The following is a 13,060-nucleotide window of genomic DNA, read 5'->3' as shown; positions in this document are numbered from 1 at the left end:
TGCTTTGTTTTCCTACCATTCTTGCCATCAGGAGTCCCTTGTTTTTATTTCCTAATACAATCCTTATCCTTCTAAAACTCACTGGGTCCTTCCTGAAATAGGGACATGAAGCCAGCGTGGTACCAGGATGTCTGCCACCCGCTTCTATGCCATCAAATATCAGCAGGGCCATGCAGTTCTTTATTTTTAATGTAGGGCAGACTGACAGGTAGTGTAAAATAATGGGAAAAAAAGAGAGAAAGAAGCCTTCAGTGTCAAGTAGGATAAATAACTGTGACAAAAGGAAAGCTCGGTCACTGTCATACTAGGGGCTCAGAGGATGGGAGGCATCTCCTGGTAGAGCGGGAGGAGGAACAATGCCTTACATCAGTTTTACTAAGTGACCGAGACAAGGACTCTAAGTGAGCAAAACATGGAGACAGGAAAGTCTGGCTGCATCCAGTGAGCAGACAGTATGGCAAGGAGTCTTTGTTTCCAGATGTTTGCAGGGAGAGCATGGGTTGCAATGTTTGAGTTACAGAATGAGTGCTGAAAAGAATCCCTCTCTGAATACTCATGGTGAGCCCTCTTCTTCAGGACCCCGTTCTCTCCTTCCTCTGCAAAAGTCAGGAGACTTGAGACTTATGTGGTGTTTTCATAGCCCAATTAGGGTTCAAAGCTACAGGGACCGGGCAGGGGTGTGTCTCATAGTCTAGGTAAGAAGCAGGGGTATGTATTGGGAACAGCACAGTACGAAGAGGAAGGGAAGGGGAATGTGAGAGACAGAGACAGGACATATAATAGTTCTGTGGGAACTGAGAGGGCTGGGCCTGCTGGGTTTCCACCTACCTGGGGACGTGCTAATACTATTAAGAGAAAAAAGGGCAGTAGGAGCCTGTTTTGTGGGGAGGGTCAATTAGCTTGATGTCAGATGTTAAGCCTAGAGTATTGGCTTGGAATCTCAGTGGCCACATGCCCAAGTCTTCTTCAAGATGCTGTGCAAGGGTGTGCATCTGGGGAAGTAGACTGAGGAGACACGTTGGGATGCTGTGCTACAGGATGGTTGGGGGCTGAGGAGGAGGAAGCAGAAGGGACTTTTCCTGTTAGAAGTTGGTTCACTTAACTTTGAGGAGAGCCCAGAGTGAAACCGAGATGAGCACTGCTGTTCCAAAACAGAGCAGCAAATGCGACTCGGAGCCTTCAGAAGGATCTCCTGCCTTCATTCAGACTTTTCTTAACAGTTACACCTTTTCCTCCCTTATTTAGAAAGCATATCTTAGTGCTCCCCACATCTCTAGGAGTGAAGCTACTGGTAAGGTGTGGTGTGCTTAGGTACCAATGCTACGGTAGAAGAGGTCTGATAGGAATCTGCTTCTCTCCAATGGCCTGCTACTGGTACCTGGGATTCCCAGGGGCCAGATCCTCAGAATATCGATCAAGGGAAGAAACAAAACTCCACACCTAACCACCCAAATGCAAACTTTGGGTTCCTTCAAAGGGCCCCAGAGGCAGAAGCACACACAGCCTGCTCCTGGTCACTACTGCCCTTCAAGGTACTGTGGCCTTGGCTGCGGTCTAGCATATGTACCCAGAGCGTTCTCTCCCCTCGCATCTTTGTGCCAGTGTGTGACGGGGCAGGGCTCCTGGGCTGCAGGTACTGAGAGCTCTCAGGCCACAGTGTTGGCAGGCTGCCCATGTTGCTGGAATGCTTATGCTCTGCAGGGTGGGCTGGCAGTTTGGCCAACCAGATTCCTGCTGTGAACGTCACAGAAGTAGCTCTCAGACTAATTAGCTGTGTGGTTCCCGGTCATGTCGTGTCCTCTGTCCCCATCTCTCTATCATTGCTTCTGGAGTCTGGCTAGAACACTTGCTGGTTGGGGAGTTCGATAAGCAAAACGTGTCACCAGAGAGTTGGAATCAGGGGACAGAGATCAGGCTTGTGACTTGTGTCATGTGGGTGACCCCAATGGTGACATTAGGTCAGGAAATTGCCCTGTGTCAAGCCACCATGTTTATTTTGGCACAGTTGGACACTTGCTTGTGAGTTGGCCTGGGTGACGATGCTCACTTCCTGCCACAACACCAGACCTGTTTGGCTGTGACTGCCTTGGGGCACTGGGGATATTTCATTGTGTGACAGAGGAGAAGGTTCTGTCTATTTCCTTTGCCTTCCTTGGTGCCTGACTATTTCAGTGCGAGGGAGGCTGAAAGAAAGGCCAAGGTGTGGAAGATTTCAGGGCTCAGGGAACATCAGCCAAGATTTTGATGGGGAGAGGGGAGGATGAAATATCTGGAGTTAGTGGAATCTGAAAGATGTTGAATATTTGACATAAAAACAACAACAAAAATCCAGAGAGGGATTTATAAAAAAATTCTAGTGCATCTAACCCAGCTTTACATAAAGGTAAATTAAGAATGTAATGTAGTTGCTTATTTCCCAAAGTATTTACAATAGGGCTCTTCTTTATAAGGCTTGCCCGTGAGCTGTGATGTGCAATTAGAGGCTGAACTGTCAGGCAGACATTTAATTTTTAAAAAAAGAGGATCATTTTTGTTCTCTTCTTCAAAATGTTTTCAGTCCAGGGGAGCACAGTAGAGATGGCCTGAGAAGTTGGGGATGGAAGGAAAGTGTTTTTAAGTTTTGTTGGAACACAAAGCTTGGTCTCTGTCTTCCCTAAATTAGTTTGCCTCCTTCTCTTTCTTTGGTACAAATGAGATTTGATGGCTGAGCTTTACAGCTGGCAGTACCAACAAGGGTAAAGCTGTGAGAATATTATAGATGATTGAGTTTTTTCCCATCAAGTTATTCAGAATTGAAGTTATTATTTTTAAAAGGCTGAGTGAATTACTGACACAGTGGTTATTGACGCATCTGGGCAGTTCTGCTTTTGTGGGACCGCACAGTGTCTCACATGATCTGGTATCACTGGGAGTCTTTTAGAAATACAGAACCTCAGGGTCTACTCAGGCCTGAGGAAGGAGACAACATCCTGAGGAGATCTGTGGAAATAAAGCAAGTGTAGGCACCTCCAGACTTTAGCCTGAACCCCTCTGTTTGCTCCGTCATGAACTTCGTGCACTCCCCTTTCTCACCCTTTCCCCCCTCAGCCTCTCCCTCTCTCCCTCTGTGTCTTGTGGACGGTTTTCTTCCTGTCTGTCCAACTGCTAATCCCCTGAGATGTGCTGGACCACCCTTGGAACACCTCGAGTTTTCTCTGGATGAAATGTGTGAAGTGATTTGACAGTCGGAGACCTTCCTGTTAACAACCATTACAATAAAACTTTGCCCCGAACCAAATTCAACAATTATTAACATGTTTAAACAGAAAGCCATGTTTACTAAAGCATTCTTCCCCAGGCTTAACATATCCTGTGGAAAGGGTGGGGCGGAGGTGGTGGTGGGAAATGGAAACCTTAACTCTATCCCTAGTTCAAGATAATGTCAAAACTGGAGGCTTAAGTAAGGGGGAGAGAAAGTCTTCCTTAGAAGATGAAAATGGAGATCCTTTTACAAGTGCAGTTCGCCAACCTTGTCACTGAGTTGACTCCATTTAAGTAATTACAGGATGTGCTTAGTGGCTGATATTTTCTCTGTCCCTGGATTCTGCAGGGTGTACCTGTACAGAGAAGTCTACCATCAAGAGTCACTTCAATGACAAGGCCTTGGGTGTGTCTGAGACCATGTCTATGTGTGCTTCCTGGATGCCTGGGTAGGCCAGGGTTCCCAGGGACACACTTGTCTTGTGTCCTCAATGCCCAGGGTAAGGGCAATGTTCAGCCTGGAGCCTCTTACTATTACACAGCAATGAGTTAACCTTGGCCATAAAGCTTTTTTCATATCAAGAGGGAGTATAACGACTTGCAAATATGGATAGGTGGCATCTAGGACTCAGACACAAAATCTTCTGGACTCTTGGGCATCCAGTACAGTCTTTGATTCAGTATGTGAATTTCCTTGGTGTCCCACCTGCCAGGGACCAGACTTCTATGCTGAGGTGACAAACTGTAGGTCTGTATCTCCACGCGCTCACAGTTCACCAGGATGGTCATATATTACATCCCCTAGCTTTGGTTCACAGTTTGAGGGGAGGCCTGGGGGCCTAAATGAGAGGTGGCTGGTCACCTTGTATCAACAGCCAGGAAGCAGAGAGCAGGTGGGAAATAGGGTGGTTTTATAAATACTAGATGGTCACCTTCGGTGCCCCACTTCCAGCTTCTAAAGGTTCCAGCAGCTGGGGATCCAGGGCTCAAATGTAAGAGCCTATGGAGAATATTTTAAATTCAAACTATGAGACATATTTAAACAGACTTTTAAAAAAATTTAAAAGAGAAACAAAAGTGTATGCAAGTTACCGCACAAAAGAAGTCCTGTCCAGTTGGCAAGGATGGGGAAGACATGGGCAGGACCATGCCCAGGACACCACCATGAACACTAGTTTGACAGGTCAGACAGCGTTTGCTGGTGGCTGACAGTCAGCAGGTGCTAGGCGTTTACCATGTGCAAAGTGTTTTACACACGCTGTTTTGCTCAGTCTCCACAAAGGACCATGGCTTTTCCGTATTTATCCTGGACCGAGAGATTAGGTAACAGCTAATGCAATCTGCTTGTGGTCCATCTGAAGCCAAAGTGAGTCAGGGCATCCCCAGCCTCCACTGAACACTGTGCTGTGCTGTCTTCCACACAGAGTCAAAGTGAGAGACATCAACTTGTCTCAGTGATAGAGTGGTCAGAAACAACCCACAGCAGGTAGCTCAGCGTGCTTTGTGAGTAGGGTGTAGAGGCCCAGGCAGGGACCTGGTTTATACAAGTCATTGTAAGGTACTCAGTATTCATCTCTAGATAAGAGAGAGTTATCAAATGATTTCTAAAAATTGTGTTAACACACACACACAATGTAAAATTTGTCATTTTGGTTACAGATAAGTGTAGTTCAAAACAATAAGTACAGTTACATTACTTTGGAACCATGTTGTGTGACAAGACTTTCCCAGGGGAGAGGCAACACACTTGTCTATTCATTCCAGATAGAGAGCCCATAACAGACCAAAAGTTTGGGACCACACAAGTCCAACTTGGTGAACCAATGAGTTTTATTAGGGTTACTTACAGGAGTATGAATAAGGGTATAAACAGAAATCACTGTGACAGTGGGGCTGATCTATTGGGAGCTCACCAAGGCCAGCTGGACTGGGACTGAATAAACATGGGATAAAACCGGACTCTCTGAACATGGCAGACAATGAAGGCTGATGAGAAGCCAAGGACAATGGCACTAGGTTTCGATCCTACTGCATGAACTGGCTTTGTGGGAGCCTAGCCTGTTTGGATGCTCACCTTCCTAGACGTGGAAGAAGGGGGGAGGACCTTGGACTTCCCACAGGGCAGGGAATCCGGAATGCTCTTCAGACTCGAGAGGGAGGGGGAATGGAGTGGAGGGAGGGGGAGAGGAGTGGGGAGAGGGGGAGAGGAGTGGGAGGAGGAGGAGGGAAATGGGAGGCAGGGAGGAGGTGGAAATTTTTTCAACAAAGAAAAAAAAAAACCTCTGTCCTGCCTGGTTTTGCAGCTGTTCAGTCCCAACAAAACATACAGAGGCTTATATTAATTATAAACTGGTTGATCTATTAGTTCAGGTTTATTATTAACTAACTCTTACAACTTAACACAAAATTTTTGTCTACGTTAGCCATGTGGCTTGGTACCTCTTATCAATGAGGTAGTCGCATCCTGCTTCCTCTGTATCTGGCTGATGACAGCAGACTGAGCCTTTCTCTTCCCAGAATTCTCCCAGTCTGGTTGCCCTGCATATACTTCCTGCCTGGCTACTGGCCAATCAGTTTTTATTAAACCAATATAAGTGACAAATCTTTACAGGGTATAAGAACATTATCCCACAGCATGAGGGGTTACTTAGAGAAGCAGAAATGACTCATGGATAGCTTTGTCACCAAATCCCATTTTAGCATGGGTGACCACTCACAGAGGCTGGGAAGTTAGAGCATACTACATAGCCTGCAGGCAGCTCAACAGGTAGCAGAGTGTCCTTTCTGAGAAATTCAGTTGGTTTCTGCTTCTTTCAGGCTCCTTGGCTGGTCTCAGAGTGTTCTTTGCAGTTTAACTTGCATGAGAGTGACCCTCAGCAGGATTTTCCATTTATTCTTGGGAGGAAGGGAGCTGAGTGAATTTGATCAGTTTCAAGGACTTCCTGAATCTATTTTGAGTTGTTTACTTACTGTCTTAAGGTGCTTCCTTGTAGGATTCAATGCCTCAATTGGGAGGAAACTATTACAAAACAAACCATTATCTCCGGTCACCTGTAGAGCTTCCCATCTTCTCAAATGAATTTCTGTAGCTAAAACCAGTAACTCCTCACATTCCCACCTTTTATGTGTCTTGTTTGCATCACTTAGCACAATATCCTTGATGTTATCTATGTCTTGGCATGTTCAGAATTTCCTTCCTTTTTAAGGCAGAGCAATATTGCATTGTATGAAAATACCGCATTTGTTTATTGTTGGACTTTCAATTCTATGTAATTTTGGACTATTATAAATGAGAGGATTCTAGCCTGAATAATGTTGTAGTTTAAAATATATTTTAAAGATGGGGGAACCCTCTTTTTTGCTACTTTGTAGTTTGGAGTGGATGATGGGAGCCCATTATGGTAATTCAAGTGACAAATTATGAAAATTTTACCTTGATAGTGTTGTGGATTGGGTAGGTAGAGGGGGGACAGATTTAACACAGAGGATTTGAATATCTCCTAGAAAGGAAGTTACCTAAGACATCAGTTTTATACAAGTGATGGTAAGAAAAGACCTAGAAGGAGAGAAGGTCTGGGGAAGTGGAAGTTTAAGGGAATCTTCCACTTGGCTCCCTTATTCTGGCCACGTTATAATAGCCATTTCCCAATAAAGGAGCCAATGGTTTTCTATTCTATAGACCATTATAAAATCTATTTCTAGTACCCATGATGCTTCAGGACTGCCTGGGCCAGCCTCAGGGCAAGTCTGCAGTGTGGGCAGGGCTGACCTTGGACAGGAAAGGTATATCCTTCCTCTAAGGTCACAGAGATGTTGTGGTAGTCTATTTTATACCAGCGTGACAGAACACCCATGGTTGGGTGTCTGATAAAGTAGAGTTGATTTAACTGGCTCAAGATCTGGTATCTGGAGACTAAAATATGTATTACTGACGCTCTGGATAGTGTTACAACATGTTAAGGAAACGGAAAAGGAACCAATTTCATGCAAAAAAAATGCAAGCATGTGAGGTGGCCTTATTTTATAACAACCTAGTTGTAATAATAAGGGCGGCGGGGCTGCGTCCCCAGCACCCCGGCCGCCTGCTCGGCTAGCTTATGCTCTGAAATAACAACACACAAACTTTTCATTTAAGCACTGCTTGGCCCATTCTCTTCTAGGCTCTTTCTCACATATTAATTTAGCCCATTTCTAATCATCTGTGTTGCGCCCCTAGGTGCGCTTACCGGGAAGATTCTAGCCTATGTCCATCCTGGGTCGGAGCTTCTTAGTGTGCGTCTACCTAGGAGCCAGGAGCATGGCGTCTCTCTGAGGCGTCTGCTCCCGAGAGGAGAGCTGTCGCGACTCTCACCTCACTTCCTCTTCCTCCCAGCGTTCTGTTCTGTTTACTCCACCCACAGGGCCAAGCAGTTTCTTTATTGGCCAATGACCTTCCTCCATCACCTAGTCATGCTGGAACTGACCTGGTCCCATGAGAACTACATTAACCTCTTCAAAGGGTAATGAGACCATTGACATAATTACTTCTTACTAGACTCTCTATCTTAAAGGCCCTAATAACACTGTTCTGGGGGACCAAGCCTTTACCACATGGCCCTTTGAGGCCATTCCATATTGAAACTGTAGTACTAAACTTCATTTTATGTTTTTTTTTTTTTAATTTATTTTTCAACACTAAACCTTTGTAAATCTAAATTGGAAGATTGTAGATGGGCAAGGCTAAAGGCCAGCATCCTCCCTACCACCCCTGGACATCCTCAGCTTCCAGCGGGTAGTAGGAAAGATTCATGAAGTGAATTTGCAGAAATTGCTGCCAGAGAAGTAAAATAATCTTTATAGCTTAGAATAGAAGATCAGGAGATTAAATGGAGATAAAATAAGATGATGCATCTGAGAATATCTGTAAGCCGTAAAGCACTGTACATACGTGAGTTATTATACCCGCGACTTCTCCTAACCCGAGTGGTTGGTTTCTGCATTGCCAGCGCAGACTTTAATGGTGTCTACACGACCTCATCACAGAGCTGTCTCTCTTGACAGTCCTGAAACCCAGGCATCATCACAGCTACTGTTTTGACTGTTCAAGTGGCTTCGTGTGAAATATCCTGAGTTCAATTTGTTCAGAGGGTGCCTTTTTTCCTTCAGCTTAGACTGTCCATGCTCCCAGGTCCTACCTCACTTCCGTGTACTTTACTTCCATACAGAGAAGTCGGGAACTTGGACCAGACATTTCATTGTCCAAGTAGAAGAGTAATGCCGATTGTTTTTCTGTCAGCTTGACACAAGTTGGGGTTGTCTGGGAAGAGGGAACCCTAAACTTAGAAAATGTCTCCATGAGATTGGCTTGTAGGTAACTCTGTGGGGGGCATTTTCTTCACTGATGATTCCTGTGGAGGGCACAGCTCACTGTGGGTGGTGCCACCTTGGGTATTTGGCCCTGGATTCTGTAAGAAATCAGGCTGAGCAAAGCCATGTGGAGCAATCCTCCATGACTTCTACATCAGCTCCTGCCTTCAGGTTCTTGTGTGTGCTCCTGCCCTGACTTCCCTCAGTGATGGACCTATAAGACGAAATAAACTCTTTTCTACACTTCTCCTGTTGTTTGGTTTTCGTTCATGGTGTTTATCACATCCACAGAAAGCCACTAGGACAGGGGCAAAGCCTGGAACAGTCATTTACACATCCAGCACTCTGATCTGGCAGGCAGTATTTTATTTTTCCCTTAAAGTGCCCATCTGTGAAACCTCTGTGTGAAGGCCTCAAAGAAAGCTGCACCATCGACTCTATTTCTGCCTACTTCCAACTGCATCTTTTCCTAAGTACTAGCCTTCAAAAGTAATCACAATGCCATCTGCACCCTCAAAGATGAATTTTACACACCCCCGTCTCCATGTTTGTTTTGGGAATATTGTCTTACTCTTGGCTGACATACTGGAGGCTCTTAGAAAGCCCATCCCCAGGGACACACCCTCTCCAACAAGGCCATACCCCCTGATCCTTTGTAAACAGTTCCATCAATTGAGGGTCAACTATGGGGGCCATTCTCATTCAAACCACCACACTTTCCCTACATCCTGTGATGGGAAGTGATGGTGGATGGATGATGTCACTGTTTTTTTTTTTTTTGGAAGAAACCCCTTAGGCACCTCAGGTTGTATCCTGTTCCCTGTGTTGGGACACTGAAGACTTCTGATGCTGCTACTTTGAGATAGAAAAATCAAAGGTGACACTGGCACACAATAACCCTTAAATTTATATATTAAGAGTTTCAGGCTGGGCCTGGTTATGCACACTTTTAATTCTAGCACTCTAAAGCCAGAAGCAGAGGGTTCTCTGTGAGTTCAAGGCCAGGTTAGTCTAGTCTATATAGTGTATTATAGGCCAGTCATTTATTTATTTTGAGACGGGATTTCTCTGTAGCTTTGAGCCTGTCCTGGAACTAGCTCTGGTGGACCAGGCTGGCCTCAAACTCACAGAGATCCACCTGCCTCTGCCTCCCGAGTGCTGGGATTAAAAGTGTGTGCCACCACGACTCAGTATCCTTTATATCTTTAATCACTGTGAGACTTAGACGATGCCATTGGCCATCCAGTAGCTCTACAAGATTTCAGTCAGAAAAATCAGCCGCTTATGCATGTCTTGTAAAAAAAAATGCAAACCCACTTCCTGAAGTGCTCATTTTTCCTCTGGCTCCATGTCAGTCTGACAGCAAAGGATGATGGGTGTCCTTCTGCTATCTGGGTTCATGGCTCTGCTCTTCTGGGGACAGGAGCTACGGAGTAGGGAGAAGTCTAGTGCCCGCTTGGAGTTGCCCTGAAGATTTGGGAAGCTTTCCTGTGTCCCACACTTAAATATCCCATCCTTGTGTTTAAAAATTATGGCAAGTTTGTTTTGTATGTGTATGTGTATTGCATGTGTGTGTGCTCATGCATGTATATGAATGTGTGGTGTAGACCAGAGGTTGATATTGGGCATCTTTCTCAATTGCCCTGCCTTGTCTTTTGAGATAGGGTTTCTCCCTGCACCTGGGTCTTACAGGTTTGGCTCTACTTGAGACTGGACAGTCAGCCTCAGGGATCCTCCTGTCTCTGCCTCCTTGGTGCTGGGATTACAGGTATGTAACACCATACCTGACTTTCTAAGTGGATGCTGGGTATCTGAATCTGGAATATCACACTTTTGGGACAAGCACTTTACAAACCGAGCTATCTCCCAGACTCCGAAGTGTTTTGATGGATCCATGATATACGCAAAGGCTAGTAACACGCCTTTAGAACATACCTTGCTAATGATGACGGCTAATACTTCAGGAATAATGTTATAATGTAATAATGAATAATGTTAATGCCAGTATTAAACAAATTAATGCAGAATATGTTTCTCCTAGCTTCAGCTGCAGAAGAAGCTGCTAGATCCATGTAGATGAAGTGGCAAAGCAGTTTGTGTTGAACACATGAGCTGGTGCTTAGAGCATTCGCTGCCCCACAATACAGAGAACACAGTCTTTTCCTTGTGTGAGCAAAACCAAAACCCACAAACAGACTTTTGACAAGCCGAGCTCCCCAGCATTTTGGGAAGCCGAACTCGAAAGGTCAGTGACTGGACCTCAGGGATACATGATAAATGATGACGCATTTCTTGAAGAGGTCCGGCTCTCAGCCTGGAGTCCGGCAGAAGGAAGAAACCACTTTTGGTGGTTATGTACTCTTCCACAGGAGGGAAGTGCAGACTCTTGGTGGCTTGGTTTGGTTCTGGTGAAGAGAATAAACACAGCGGTCCTCTGGAGGAACGAGTTCTCCAGGCCAGAACTGCCACTCAGCTGCCTGCAGTCTCAGAAACAGAAGAATTACTGTCATCCTCTGGGATTTAAACCCCGGGAAGCCCGAGGTTCACATCACACCTGTGTTCTGTGTTGCCTCCTGTATCAGCTAAGACTTGACATTTTCAACGGTGAAGGAAATCCCAGAACACTTGGGGATTTGCTGGTGCGACACGGGGAGCTCCGTGCTGCTCCTGACGTCTGCGATGCTCCGTCTGTAGCTTTCCTGCGTTCAGGGAGTGAACAAGGGCAGGTGATTCTGACCACGTGAATGTGTTATGGAAACTTCTGGTGTGATGACCCTGGCCCTGTAAGCCTCTTGTTGAGAAGATGTGAAAGGCTGACCTGTGCCTTGTTTGTGGGACATCTATTGCAGAAATGTCACAAAGCTTTTTCTTCTAGCACTTTTTTCTAGCAAGCTGATCTTGAGAGCAAAGAGCCGCAGTCCTATCTGCATTATTCATCCTTTCATTGGGAGATGTTGCAAGGCGCACACCCACCCACAGTGTTTTCCAGCCTCACTCACCAGGGCTTCTGCATCCAGTCTGCTTCCCGTCTCTGTATGGTTTTGTGCTTTCTGGCTCATAATGCAGATGTCACCCGTGTATAGCAGTGTTCTGAGCCCTTCAGACCCTTAAGGGACTACCTCAATCTACACACATGCACGTCTTACACACCTCACACACTCACATATACCTCACACTTCCACCCTCTCTCACATATACTCACACTCACATTTACCCACACAGTGCACACTCACACACTCTTGCCTCTTCATGCACCTGCATGCACATATACCTCACCTTCACACACCTTACTTACACACTCACTTCTCCACATCCACTCACTCCCACACACCTCACACACAGACATACCTAAGCCTCTCACGCACAGTCACTTTACACTCACGTACACCCACACTTTCATGGCCACTTGCATGTGATGACATATAGCCAATCGCTTTCCATTAGTACGTGAATTGTTCCTATCTTGCAGACTGTGAATTAGTATTTATTTCCCAATGTAGACATCTTTTCTTTCCCTTCCCTTCCCTTCCCTTCCCTTCCCTTCCCTTCCCTTCTCTTCCCTCCTTCCCTTCTTTCCTGTAAGAGACTATATTTTCAAATCGACTTCCTAACGTCATCGTCACATCTCAGAGCTATGTAGAAACAGCTTTCTAAATTTCCACTCAAGCACCCTGAGAAGAGGAGTGCGTGGCTGTGCCCTCTCAGGGCCGAGCTGCTGAGAGGTGGTGACGGCTCTTGGCCTTCTCCAGGAGGAAGTCCCATGTCAGGATCCTGAAGGACCTGAAAGGGTGAATTTTTGTGTGACTATCGCTCAGCCTCAGGTTTGTTTTGTTTTGCTTCGTTTTGCTTTGGGCATCGTTAATGAAAGCCAGGAGTTGGGAAGACTCACTATTTTGTTTTTAGACTGCCTGGTTACAGAACCGAGCCACTGTGGTAGTGCAGATGCTCCCATTGCCATGTTTGGCAAACACACTTTCCCACAGTTCCTTTGGCTCGGCCGGCCCTCCGATTTGTTCTTTTCGTGTGTTAAAGTATCCAGAACTTAAAAGTCGCCATTTTAACTCTTTTAAATTGTGGTGACTTTGTATGTTCATGCTGTGCAGCCATTAATATCCGGGCCTATTGTGCCACTGTAATCTGAGACTTCGTACACCTTACCCAGCGAGCTTCCCGACCCAGCCATCTGGCTGCCCCTGGCCATCACCACTCTGCGTTATTACTGCTGCTGTTCTCTGTCTCTGTGATTCTCACTAGCTCGGGTACCTCCTGTAAGTGGATCACATGATGCTTGCCCTTCTGTAGTCAGCTCATCTCACTAAACACATGTCCTTGAGGTTCATCCCTGGGGTTGGGGATGCCAGAGCATCCTTTCTTCCTGAGATGGAAAGACACTCCCTTGTAAGATGGCTGACCATAATCATCTATCCACCCACACCTTGCTTGCTCCTGCCTTCTGGATCCCATGAAAAGGCTG

This window comes from Microtus oregoni, unplaced genomic scaffold (genome assembly GCF_018167655.1).
Source record: "Microtus oregoni isolate MIOR12 unplaced genomic scaffold, Mior012 000045F_ref0000178, whole genome shotgun sequence".
Classification (NCBI taxonomy): Eukaryota; Metazoa; Chordata; class Mammalia; order Rodentia; family Cricetidae; genus Microtus; species Microtus oregoni.
The sequence above is the reverse complement of the archived record's forward strand: the minus strand, read 5'-3'. Positions refer to the sequence as shown.